Source organism: Zerene cesonia, chromosome Z (assembly GCF_012273895.1).
Source record: "Zerene cesonia ecotype Mississippi chromosome Z, Zerene_cesonia_1.1, whole genome shotgun sequence".
Classification (NCBI taxonomy): Eukaryota; Metazoa; Arthropoda; class Insecta; order Lepidoptera; family Pieridae; genus Zerene; species Zerene cesonia.
In genome coordinates, this window is record NC_052122.1 from 1,210,033 (window position 1) to 1,223,594 (window position 13,562).

Consider the following 13,562-nt stretch of genomic DNA (forward strand, 5'->3'; position numbering starts at 1 on the left):
CGTTTAATGTGTAATTAAAAAGACAAAAGGTGAAAATTTATCAAACTGGTTGAGCGCAAATAATTAACAAACACCATACTATAATTAAAATACATTTATGCCTCATATTCGCGTGACAGTATATAATTTCCGTTCTACTTCACACACTCGACAAATAACATGTTGGCGTTAGTTGAGATAGAATAAACATAATTGGTTATAAAATAAAAAATATGGTAGGTAACCCTTCCCGTTTTTTCTAATAATAATTAATTAATGTATAATTATTTTCTAAAGACGTGTCTGTAACTTGTAGTTCTTTCTTCTGAAATCGATACGTATTTCAGTGTCGTCGTAAACATGAAAGTCATTTTAAAATAGAAAACAATGACGAAGGCCAGTGGTTATTTATTAACTACACAATAGAGCTCTCGCTTCTCAAATCATAATAAGGGATTGATATCTTAAGAAATGGAAAATTCTACGAAGGTGCAGTGTCGATGGCGGAAAGTTACATAAAGTGCGACTGATTATTAGCTTGATGTTTATGGTTATAAAAATTTTCACCGTCGTCGAATTGTGAAAATTTTTTGAAGGAAAGTAACTTTATTACATATATTATTATCTACTCCACGTTAATTGTAAAAGGATCTCAGGAACAAGAAGCAACTAATTGTTACTGTATTAGGTAACGCAAGGTAATAGGGCTTAAAAAGCTATATTGTATTGTCGCTATGTTCAAAGACAATGAAACGAAAGCTTTTGTTTCAAATGTCTGATGAAGACTTCTCAGTTTTCGATTTATATTGCATTAAACTTGTTACTGATTTTAAGATCTCATACAAGTGCTTTCCATTAACTTAGTATATTAATCATAAGAGCATAATTATGTGGTACCGAGTGCAAAATTGTTAAGCAAAAGGTATTTAAATATATCGATATATACAAGATATCGACATATTACACAAGTTGGATAAAATATAAGTCTAATGTCCATAATATATAACTATAAGTTTATATAGTCTATCATAGTAATTGTAAACAGGGGTTATTGGGAAACAATACTCAGTAGACTTTTATTTGTGTTAAAAAGGTTTACTTTTTCTAATGATAATATTTTTTATATAAAATATCTCTTATATCTTTTTAAAGTTTTGCAATTACAGAAAAAAAATGAAATTATTTTTCCAATTACCCCTGTTCAGAATTACCCTGATTGACCCTCATAAGTCCCATTAGGACGAAAGCCTCAAATTAAAAATATTAAAATGGCATTCACCTACTTTTTTAAAGATAATTTTAATCGTTTAAATCATAATTCAATTTATTTAAATTATGTATTTTGTGAATACAAAAGAAAGACTAAAATGTACTGAACTAGCTTTTGCCCGCCGCTTTGCGAGCGTTAATTCGGAGTAATTTAATAGATGTTAACATACATATAAGCCTTACTCTTTAATCCCTCTATCTATTAAAAACCCCATCAAAATCTGTTGCGTAGTTTTAAAGATTTAAGCATATATTGGGAAAGAAAGCGACTTTGTTTTTTATATTATGTAGTGAAGAGAATGATACAAGGTTTTAATTAAAGGGTTTTAAGTAGTTTCAGGATCCTTTTTTATGCTAAGGTGGGCTACTAACCTGGTGGTTCGCCTGATGGCAAGCGGTCCCCACCGCTCATGAACATTTGCAGAGGTTGGGCGGCTTTTAATAAGGGATGAAGGATAAGGAAATGGCTGACGAAGGGAATAAAGGAATAGGTTAGGATGGCTGAAGAAATGGGTCCGCCTCCTCCACTCACTAAACGAAACACAGTAGCATGCTTTCATTTTACGCCCATCTTCTTTGGGGGTGTGAAATAGCGTTTATGATTATTATTTATCAATTTACTTCCTTATCTATGTAGGCAAACAGTTTATATAATCGCTACTTTCTATTCGTTCAGATCTCTCATTATCATCTGCATAGATCGTAATTTATAAGTAAAGAGCAGTTTCATCCGTTAGCTGAATAAAAAAAATCGTTTGTCATATTATTTCAAGAAGAAACACCAACTTTGATTTGCTCGCTATTTACCGTTAATTTAGAACTGAAGTGTGAAGCCGTGTAAAATCTATTTCCCATCTGAGTTTAGGTTTCCTAAGTTTATAAACTAAACGATAACTTGACCGTTCCGTAGCTCGTGTACCTACAACTAGATAAGCTCTTGTTCGTCGTGATAGTTTATGTTGTAATTGCAAACTCTAAGAATTTTCTCCATGGATTATTCAAAATGATTAAAACTTATATTTCCATCATTTTAGTTTTTAGCACATGATAGGTATATCTATAATGTTCAATACTTATTGAAGTTGTATTTATTTAAAGATATACAACAATGTAACGGTATCCTATCCCCGATTCCATTATTTTCACACATCAATATATCATAGAACTAAATACGATGTAGGCATAAAGCTACATAACAAAAGGTTCGTTTTGGTCATAAATTATAAAGTAAATGATTGAATCTTGAACGCCTGTGTAAATAAGAACTTATACGTCAAGAACCGGATATATCTAACGTAAAACAAAGTCGCTTTCCGCCGTCTATGTGTTTGTACGCTTAGGACTTCAAAATTATGCAATACATTTTTATGGGTTTTTTTTTTATAGATGGAGTGATTCACGAAGAAGGTTTTTATGATAAAAATTATATCGTGTTTTAAAAGAAATAAGAGCGTATAAGAATATATCTGCATTACACTACAGAGAGTTAAAAGTGAGGCGGCGGTAAGATGTTGAGGCCGTCAGACGGGCACCGTGCTTCAGACCAAATCGATATTTCGTGAATCTAACCCTGATACTGTATTCAAAGCATCGCTTCAAGTTCGCTATTGTTTGTAGGATCTCATAGTAACGCAAATTGTGAAGGCATTGATTAACCCGAAATAGTTTAAACCTGCATAATTTCTTACATTCAGCGTTGTTTTGACAACACTTGTATTACTTTAAAATCGTTACGTGTGTGACGGTAGTATGTATGTAATTATACGACGACCGACATTCATAAATTATTATCTACTAAAATAGCACCTGCTACGGCAGTTGTGATTAATAGGGAATTCCATTTAAAAGGGAAATCATTACATGTTATAATCTCTATTCTGGAGCATGTACTTGCAGATTGCACAATTTAAACTTAAAACTCCATTATAGGGGTATACCTATGTATATGTATGTATCACATTCAGTCTTTGTATTATAAATTCCATACATTTCACCTTTTCCTTTGTTGTTTGTTCGATGATAGACGTTTGTTAAGCTTTCAGTATTTTAGAGATGAGAATTTGTTAGGTCCATTCAAATTAGACGTCGAATGGCGTGGTTTCAATTACTTGTTAAATACTAACTTGATCCCGCAGCCTCATATATAGTAAAGCGAAAGAAAAATAGTAAAGCGATCTATGAAAATCTATTGTTATTTAATCAATCAATACATCAAATGTAATGTATATAAAATATATTGATCATAAACGAGAAACCGCACACTTATGTAACACATAGATTCGCGTAATGAGTTTGCTTTAAAACGCAAAGTGTTCTACGTCATAGCCATGATAATATTACATTGTTTTACCGTGCCTTAGCGCTTAAGAGCCTAAATTTTCATAATTTTCAAATCATTTAATTTTTTTTTAATGATTCGTGCCCATGTGCATTTATATCAGGAGGTTTAAATCGCATTCATATATTTTAAAAATTTATTATGTACTGCACGTTGCGTCTAAGATCTCCCCACCCCGGATATTCGTTACAGCATTGGGGGATAAACTTATACCCAAGTATATTATGAAGTGTTTATTTATTGTTTACGATTGATACAGCTAAAATATCTGCTAAAAAAACTACTGCAACTCCATTTCATATAATGCACCAAATCACTTCAACGACATCTTTCAAACCAGCTAATGAGATGGGTTTCGCATTACTACTATCAGTATTCTTTAATTTAATATAATAAGTTCTTAAAGTTCTAAATCAAAAGTTCATTCAAGTAGGTAAACTTCTTGTTGAGGAAAATTTGTATCTTGTTTTTATCAAATTACAACGAAATGAGTATTTATCGGTCACAACCTTGCTGGGTTTTAATTGTTTTTAAGCTTTTCATCTAAAGGAGGATGATTATCTATACTTTCTTTATCATATTGTATTGAATAATAATATTGCGAACTTTAAATATGTTGACGAACAAAAGTCTCTCTCGCAGTATATGAAAAGGAAGGGTTCAGATTTAATAACGAATTTGAAATAATGCTTTTCACCTATACTGCATGAGCCAGCAATGTTGCCCGAAAAGGTGCATAGTTGAACTATGTGAGTGATACGAGAACATTGAACATGGCTGCGAACACTAGGTAGCTTTAAACGTTTGCAATCTAAATGTTTCAACTTGCAGCAATCGCGTTACTTGATTCACCAATGTGGAACTAGTTATATGTATTACATACGCGCAACTAACTATAAACTGTTGCAAATACTAAGTTTAAGCCGTTGGAAATTGATGATTGGATTTAGTATCTAGATATGTAGTAGGTATATCAAGACTTATACATCGACGTATTGTTGCACTCTGTTTACAGAGTCAAGTGAATGCTGTGTTGGAATTTAATCGTATTACACAAACAATGCAGTGAACTATCGAAACTATTTAAAATATAAAGAATAAAAAACTGTATTTAAAAAACACATTTAATTTATTAACGGAAAGTCATCTAATAATTTTAAAACTGCAATAGAGCACGAACCTAAAAAAAAAATCTGCATGTTTGTCTGTTTGTTTGTACACGCTAATCTCTGGAACCATGTGGGGGGTTGGAATGAAAGCTTTTTTATTGTATAGGTAGTCTGGGCAACAAAGTATAGGCTTTGATTTATTTCGGGAACTGGAACTAGATAAAAATTGTGCCATAACAAAAAATTGTTACATGTGATGAGCATTTTCTGATTAGAGTATAAATTTGAAAATTATGAACACCTGATATGGATCTCCAAGAGCTCAAATACACTATAACGTGTATAGGAATGAGGTTTTAGCAAACATTGTTCAGTCTGATGGACATAGAAATCGAAGTTTTGGAACTCCCGATGTGGAACTCCAACAGCACAACACAGCAAGTTGTTCAGTCTGAGGGGCACTTTCTGTCGATTTATAATAATCTAGATTTGAACATTTGATGTTGAAATCAACGGTATCTGCGGAAATTTGGAAAAGTTGAGAATTAAATCTATTATAAATCTATTTTTTATTGAATGCCTCCAGTTTGTTCACGTTCAAAGTTCACGCCAACGAAGTCGCGGGCCACGAACGAAGTTTATAAGTAAATCATGATATAACGGTCTGTCTATCTGTCTGTTTTTTCTTCAAGCCTTAACCACATCATACATAAAGGTAATATGTAAACATTATAATTTATTGCAAAATCGCATCGAAGCGAATTGTGAAAAGATGTTTAATTTCGGATCGAAGCTATCTCCGTTTGAATCTATATTCAAAACTGCAAAAAGATAACGATGTCGCATTGACTACGGTAATGTTCATTTTTTTGCTATTTCAATTGCACTATTTGCTCGTTAGATAAAGTTTCCTTTTCAAAATTTTAACAACTCTCCGTCCGCTTTTCCTAGCAAAGTTTCTTTTATTGCAACATTGTATTACGTGCAGAAAGGCTTTGTGTTTAAGAATTCACTGGAAATCATAAAGGTGCGGTTGTAGACTTTCCCCATTTTTCAATATATAATTGTGATAATCTGTAATGTTCTCCTTTTATTACGGTTGTAAAATGAAGACTGGTTTGAGGTATTATAGGAAATGTTATTTAAAAATGCACAACTTGTCGTTTACTTTTATAAGGGAGTTTGCTATTTACGACCTTTTGCCGTCGTGTTTCTACATTAAGTACTCCCTGGACGGTCAAAACTGCTTGACAAGCAATTACTCTACGTGCTTGACAAGCACACTTGATGTTACATAAAGCTGCATTCGGATTTTTGTTACTGAAGAGTGACCACACTGTCTTCCATTTATTACTTATGCATTCAAATAGAATGATTAACACGTCTGGATTATTTTTTTGTATTAAATCAAAATCTTGATAAAGTCCGGTCAGTTTAGACATTCAAGGATTCAAAAATTCCCATTAAGCCGAAAATTGGTAAAATATTACAAAACAATTCCTGATTCAGGTGCTTGGAAATATATTGCCATAGGTCAAGAATAAAAAAAGGAATGCAATGTTGTTTGCCGTTATGGTAAGTTTTTTATGTACTTACCTAGTACCGGGCAACTGAGCTGATGGTTTGCCTGATGGTAAGCGAACACCACCGCCCATGAACATACGAAAAGCTTGATAAGATAAAAGGGGAATCTTTTCCCGTGTTCCGTTCAGTTATATTTTGAACTAAATACCTTTACCAATTTTCAGGTGAAGGGGAATTTTAGTAACTTCACCCTTATTTTTCGGTCTAAATTGACCGATCTACTAGGGATTTTAACACCTCATCGAAAAAGAATTTATAAAGATCAGTTAAAATTCAACAACAAACTTTTATTTGCGCCGAATTTGGGTTCTTGTAAATTGTAGTCCGACCACGTATCGGGTTGATTGACTCGGTTCACGCATGGAGGGAATCTCCTTAGAGAAGAAAAGGCGTGGAAGTTCTTTTAATGTGGTTGCTAATTTAATGTGCTGTACATTTAAAAAACCAAATTGATCTAACTCACACACATAATCACACACAGGTTATTTGCATAAAAGGTATGATGTAGGTATTTTAATTATAGGCATGGTTTAGTTATATTTGAAGGATCTGTCTAATTACTAAATGAATCTGCTAGCTAGTCTAGGTGGGACTAAACACTTTTTGGAAATTTCGTCTTTAATAATATGTTAGAATTGCAACTTGACAAAATAAATAACCTAAATTGTTATTAATTAAATTTAATAGCTACTATGGAGTCATCATTTTTCACAATTCATTTACAAAACTATTCAGAAAGCCTACAATGTAAAATTCTTATTTAGAATTTATAAATTTGTTAACTCATTGATATCATAATATTCAGATACGAAATTTATTGATTCCGAAGCCGCGTGCTAAAATGACTGCGTGTTCGGTCGTTATAAATGTCAAAAATAGTTTTATATCGTCGAAGCTTACATTTTTATTTCCGAGCAATGCACATCATTACATGTAGAAAGAGTACATATTATAAAATGCGAGATGGTCACTGCTGTGTCTAATAACGTATATAACCAAATATTAATCTTATTTGACATCATTCACTAATGTAGAGTTTTGAATTATATGTATAATATCTAAATACATTGCAGTACAATTGTTCTTTACAATAATAACTAAAAAAAGACATGTTTAGTTCGACGGAGACTTTAAATGCATTAAATCCTAACATTTCGTGTATGTAATCGTATAGTCAGGTAATTTAAAACATCTACAATTGTTTGCTTTACTCATTTTGGGCGTCATCCACACAAACGTAGGTAGGCTAGATAAATCAATACTTTACGTTTGCTCTCGTTCCGATGTCAATTGATTTATGTTTATTGCAATGTGAAAATCTTTTAATGCAAAGTGAAAACTAATAGTTACATACACACCTAATACAAACACGTTTCTCTACATGTGTCATGTAAGTTTTAGAAGAAAATATTAACTGTTAAAAAATTAAAATCAAACCAGGAGTTGTCGGTCCGACTAGCTAGTACCTCATAGAAACATTTTGAAATACAACAAAGTCTTGTTAGTTACACCACTTATATATCAAGAATGAGTAACTGAACGGATTGTAATGATTATTATTTTTTTGTAATGATTTTTATGTTTGAATTTTCTCCGCTGGCATTAGGATAACATATTTTTTTTTTAATTTGACTGAGTTACAACTAATGCTCGTCTACCTGGGTAGAACCGGGGCAAACAGTCAAACAGTTAGCATAAATATAATAAAGGATTTTTTTCTATCTGTTACGCGGTATATAGGTACACATAAACCTTGTATATGAGTCGAAGTAGTAACACTGAAAGCTTATTTTAGTGGTGGAAAATAAAACAGCTTTATCGTTTCAATAAAACCCTGACTAAAATAAATTCCACTATAAAATTAACTCTCATTTGCTTTCGAACGAATATGCTTACTCTATTCAAAGGAAATTTAATATTTCTATTAATTAGAGTTGAAATGTATTTTACTTCATATTTCAATCGTAAATTACATCAGCTGTAGCGCCAATTTGCCGCAAAGGTAAAAAATGAAACAAGTTCGTGTAATAAGTTTACTACGTCGTCATAAGGGTGAATATCGATTGCCGTTGTTTTGACGGTTTCGTTGACTCACTTTATTGTCAAGTTTTTATTTAGCTTGAATTAGGTTTTAGCCTCTGTTGGCAGTTGCATGTAATGCCTACAATCGATATATTTAAAGAGGTTGGCTCGTGTAGTGAAGTGTTGTGGAGGTCGCGACGGTGCGTGTCGATGATCGATGGTGTTGCGTGCGTCTTGGTCGGTGGTAAGGCCGCGCGTACGGTGCGGCTTCTTAGCGATCCACAGTCATCCGCGGTAACGCGGCGTGCCTTCGCTTTGTTCCTCACGGTCCGCCATAGTCGCCTCCACCTCCGCCGCTTTCCGCCGCGCCTACTCTCCATTGCGCATGCTCCCAAAGATTCATGCGACTCCCCCTACGTCATGATTTAAAATGATATGCAGAGCGGAGGAGCGTCATTTCGGCCGTTGCTTCGTCACTGGCAAGTAATTTGTTGATGTGTCCCTGGCGTTAGGTCTTCACCGGTTCTTGCCGTGTCCCAAGCCACTTGTCGATCGGTCCAACGGTCGAGTTCGGTACATTTTGAAGAGAGCGCGCCTTAGTCCCGGTATCGATCTGAATATTACGTGTGGTCGTTCGTGCACGACGTTCTCTCGGGATATTCGCCTAACGGTCGCCGTCGGCGCCGGCCTTGCTGTGCTGTTTACGCGCCGTGTAACTTATTTTATTCGATCATGCTCGCGCTTGCCAATTAGAGACGTGACATAAGGTACTTTGTGTGCACCTAACATTTACTGAGGGGTCCTCTCGCATATTTAATTGATTCGAGCGAAGAAGAAATCTAGGTAAGTATTTTTAAAAATTAATTTGATGTTGCCGTGCATTAATTTACATAGCTTATTAAGCGAATGTTTAAAATATTTTTAATTTAGATTTTATATAAAAAAATAACTTCTGAGATATAATAAAAGGTTTACACTTACGCACTCCAGTACGTAAAATATTTCTATTGAGAGTTAGTGAGCCATCTGGTATATGATTCTAAAGTTAGATTGTAAAACCGTAAACCGCAACAATCACTTACCTTTGTATCGGAAAGTATATATTTTATACTGGCATTAGAATACGTAACAGATTAGTCTATAATAAATTGTATTACAAATATTTCAGCGGTTAAAAAATTCCGTAGTCACGTGACTAAGTATTTCATATTGTTTTTACTGCGCATGTCTTAAAGATTTATTGTTCTGTCGGTGCCTAGGCTGCCGAAATTTATTTATTATTTGTAAAGAAATAAATTAAGGTTCTTGTTTTTAAATACTGTATCTATACATACCTATATTTTCCTATGAGAAAAACTTGTTTGGGCTTAACGGATTTCTATGATTTTTGGTTCGTTGGATAAGGATAATAACTAGTCGTCATTCAATAGTATAACAACGACCCGGACGGCGCCAAGCGAACAACTAGTATAGTAAGTACTCATATAAATAATATATAATTCAAGAGGCGTCTTTCGGCCGTCGAAAATTTACTTGCTCAAAACATTTTTGGTAGATGAGATATAATTAAATTTAAAGTACGTTTTAAATACATGGAGCAATATAGTTGAATACAAGCTTCTCCAAGATCTTGTATCGATCTATATAATATTGATTAATTATTTAAGAGCAATCACAAATAGGAGAACGGGCTGAACGATGAAAGTGTACCCTAAACCGTGACCAGTAGTGTATTTATATATATATATATATATATATATATATATATATATATATATATATATATATATATATATATATATATATATATATATATATATATATATATATATATATATATATATATATATATATGAATTATAATAAATATTGTAGAAGTGAAAGCAAAAGAATGTAATAAATAAAAAATAAAGCAAATTGTGTACGCTGATTATAGGATTATACGACTTAATGCGAATCATACAAGTGAGAGAACGAGCGACGTCTAGTTATTAAAAGCATTTCTGCTCTGCTTTGTGTAATTACAGGTGACAACAATTTTTATAAGGTGCAACATAATTAACGTTTGTACTTACAAAAGAAAGTCGTGTTTTGTAACTAGCTTTGAACATTTTAATGATTATTTTTTGACATGGTTTCCGTCTCCCTCTGGGTCTAAAAAAATTTTCTAAAAAAAAAATACAAGTAATAAAAACGGTTACCCAGGGTCAGTTAATTTCTAGTATAAAACCAATTTAAATTTGATCGCTCATGAATGGTGAAACCATATACATGAATTTAAAACTTAACGCGGTGCTAATTTAATCCTCGTAATATGCGATAACTAGCGTAATACGGTTACGCGCAGCAAGACTAGTTTCAACTTAGTTAGCACATTTCAATTCCATGCATTCAAAGAAAACTTTCAATGGACAGTTTGCGTCCTTATTCAAATACTTTCGAGTCGTTTTGAAAAAAGTTTCCTGGAGGGTATTATAAATGCGCTTTCATTTAAAGTTTTTATTTGATTTAACAATCAAGTTACTTCGTTTTTTTCCGCTAGCCGGTATTGAATTTTACGACCCATAAAATAATAATGAGAAGCTCCAAAATTAGTACATATACAAGTGCATTTTATGAAACACTGTGCCCCGCAGTTTCACCCGCGTGAGTCCATGTCCCATAGGAATATGGGGATAAAAAGTTGCCTATATGTTATTCCAGTTGTCCAGCTGTCTACGTACCATATTTCATTGCAATCAGTTCAGTAGTTTTTGCGTGAAAGAGTAACAAACACACACACACACATCCATACAAACTTTCGCATTTATAAAATTAGTAGGATGTTAATTGTATGACAAACATATCGAATACAAGCCGAGCCGAATGTTCCCGCTTCGCCTGAGTTGACCTGGGGAAAAAACACATTACTCCCGAATAATATTGTTCTCTTTTTGTTAAATCATTTTCAAAATCAGTGCATTAGATCCAGATTACCCTATAAAATCTAAAAAAACACAAACGAAGAGAAGAAATTTAGTATAAAGAAATTTAGTATTTGATTTTAATCACACAATACCGTTTTTATCAAATGGAGAATTCTGAGAACAATGACTTATTATGAGATAACTTTGAAAGCTTATTATTGTACTGTTATGAAGTCGCTGGGTAGGTTCGTAAGCTTTATAGAATTCGATATTGCAAATGCCAATAGTTATATAGATTTCTATATATTATCATAGATAGTATTTTAGAGAATATACCTACGTATAACTATATAATACTAGCGGTCTGCCCCGGCTTCACTTTTTTCACGTTTAAAATAATGTGTCGATCCGTTCTCGACTCTTCTCTACACTTTTCTACTCTCTTCGTATGAAGTAGTGATTTAATTACCTGATTTATATCTTATCAATCACTTTAATACAAATCTATTGAGCCACACCGAATCAATAGTGATCTTTTCAAATATTTATTTGAAATGGACGAGGTATTTATTCCTACGGTTCTAATCTTATAAAGAATAGCATTACGGAAAGTGCTATGGTTTATGGAAAAAACAAAAAAATGCGTATTCTGAAACACACTGCATATTGTGGTGTCGCCGGATAATTCGTTGGACGACGTCATATTTAAAACTACATTAATACGTCTTTACAGTATAAACAAAAATTCTTATTAAAATCTTCAATGCTTTTTTAAAGTATAATCGAAAACAAAATGGCGATATAATCAGATTTCCATTCCAATAAGCAATGCTTGCATCCGAGATAAAAATTTGTGGAAATGAAAACTCGAGATACCTATAAGAATAGGTATCAAATACATTAAACATATTTAGATTGGACTTTAATGATATTTACTTTTGATTCCATTTCGATTCTTTATTTGGAATTTGCATTGAGAATTAATGGGGTAGATTTTTACTTCTGGATTTATTGAAATGTTATAAAAATGTGGATTCGTGGATTCCATCAGAGAGAACGGATAGGTGTTGACTCAGAAAATAATTTATTTACGTGTCTTTTCAAGTGACTCAATATATAATATGTTCAATTCCAAAATAAGTGAAACTTTTTTGAAGTGGAAACTTCTTTTGGAGGGATGTTAAGTTTTTTTGGATGGGGGCAAATATTATTTTACTTCTATTCGCAGTTTTTATGAACGCTTACTTTTTTCTCTCTTTAAGTCGTCTGAACCAACTAGGTGAGACACAAACCGTCCCGACATTTATCTTTATTGGATTGTCCGATAAAACCACAAGTTTTTTAACGTCACGTCGCTGTTCACTACTTAAACAAGAAATTGTTTGTCGTCCTTTACACTGCAAAGTGAGGGTGGAAGGAAACTAATTAATAAATTACCTACTACCTTCTAGTTCCGTTACAGAAAAAGGAAGCTATCGTGATATATTCCTAGGAAGAACAGAACGTTCAACTACCATTCACTTTACTATTATTTTGTGGTATCTTCTGCTTTTCCTGTAACAACGTTTATTTTATCTATCATTTTATCAGATACTGTATTGGTAGGTACTAGGTGCCATCGTATCATCTATCTATGCGCAGGAATAGTGCATTGTACATTATTTTTCTAAATAGTTGTGATCAAGCATTGTAAATGTACACTGATGAGATTGGAGTTATAAATTATGTTTGCCGTCGAAATGATATGTAACAAATAATTGCTGTACGTAATTGTGTATTAAAAATATTTCTAACAAGTCGTTACCGTAATATTGCGATCAACCCGTAAATGTAGATGAGTACTTGTTGTCAGCGTTCTCACAAATTAATTTGATTGACATTTATTTGATTTTTATACCCACTGCTTTTGTTTTTCGATCAGGGTAGACAACAAATGCTTATTTAATAAGATTTCATTTCGGTATTAGGTCATTCGAGGGATAAAATCAGATTTATTTTACAGAGTGATAGTGACCGGGTACCTATGAATAGGTAGGTAAATATGGCATAATGTATTTGTTGTATATTAATTTAACAATTCAAAATAATGTCTCTGATAGGTACTTCGCATTTTTATCATTTTATCGCGATGCGTTGCAATTAAAGCTATATTAACTACGGTTTATTGAAATAACAAGCAATCAAGATACGAATGATGAAAGGTTACTGAAAGAATGAATGAATTTAAATGTGGAATGTAGTTTCATCTGTATATATTATAAAACTGAGAAAACAATTTGTACTGAACTGAAAATGGATTTCCCAATAACAATTTTTTATCGTGAATATAAATTAAACGAGTTGCTATTGAGATGA

At 32.8% G+C, this 13,562-nt stretch overlaps 2 protein-coding genes across 5 annotated transcripts in view; both read left to right on the forward strand.

Annotated features, from left to right (window-relative positions):
- The window catches only part of LOC119835856 (neurocalcin homolog), a 68,969-nt gene that overhangs the window by 20,471 nt on the left and 34,936 nt on the right, over nt 1-13,562 (forward strand). The window lies entirely within an intron of this gene.
- LOC119835857 (neuronal calcium sensor 2) overlaps nt 1-13,562 on the forward strand; it is a 59,495-nt gene that overhangs the window by 20,193 nt on the left and 25,740 nt on the right. Inside the window, exon 1 of one of the 3 annotated variants that reach the window (XM_038360897.1) lies at nt 8,587-9,144. The exons of 1 other annotated variant lie outside the window; for it this stretch is intronic. The gene's annotated coding sequence lies outside the window, so the exon portion shown is untranslated. Of the gene's footprint in view, nt 1-8,586; nt 9,145-13,562 lie in introns of those variants that run through there. One more of the 3 variants, XM_038360899.1, reaches the window with a different exon arrangement.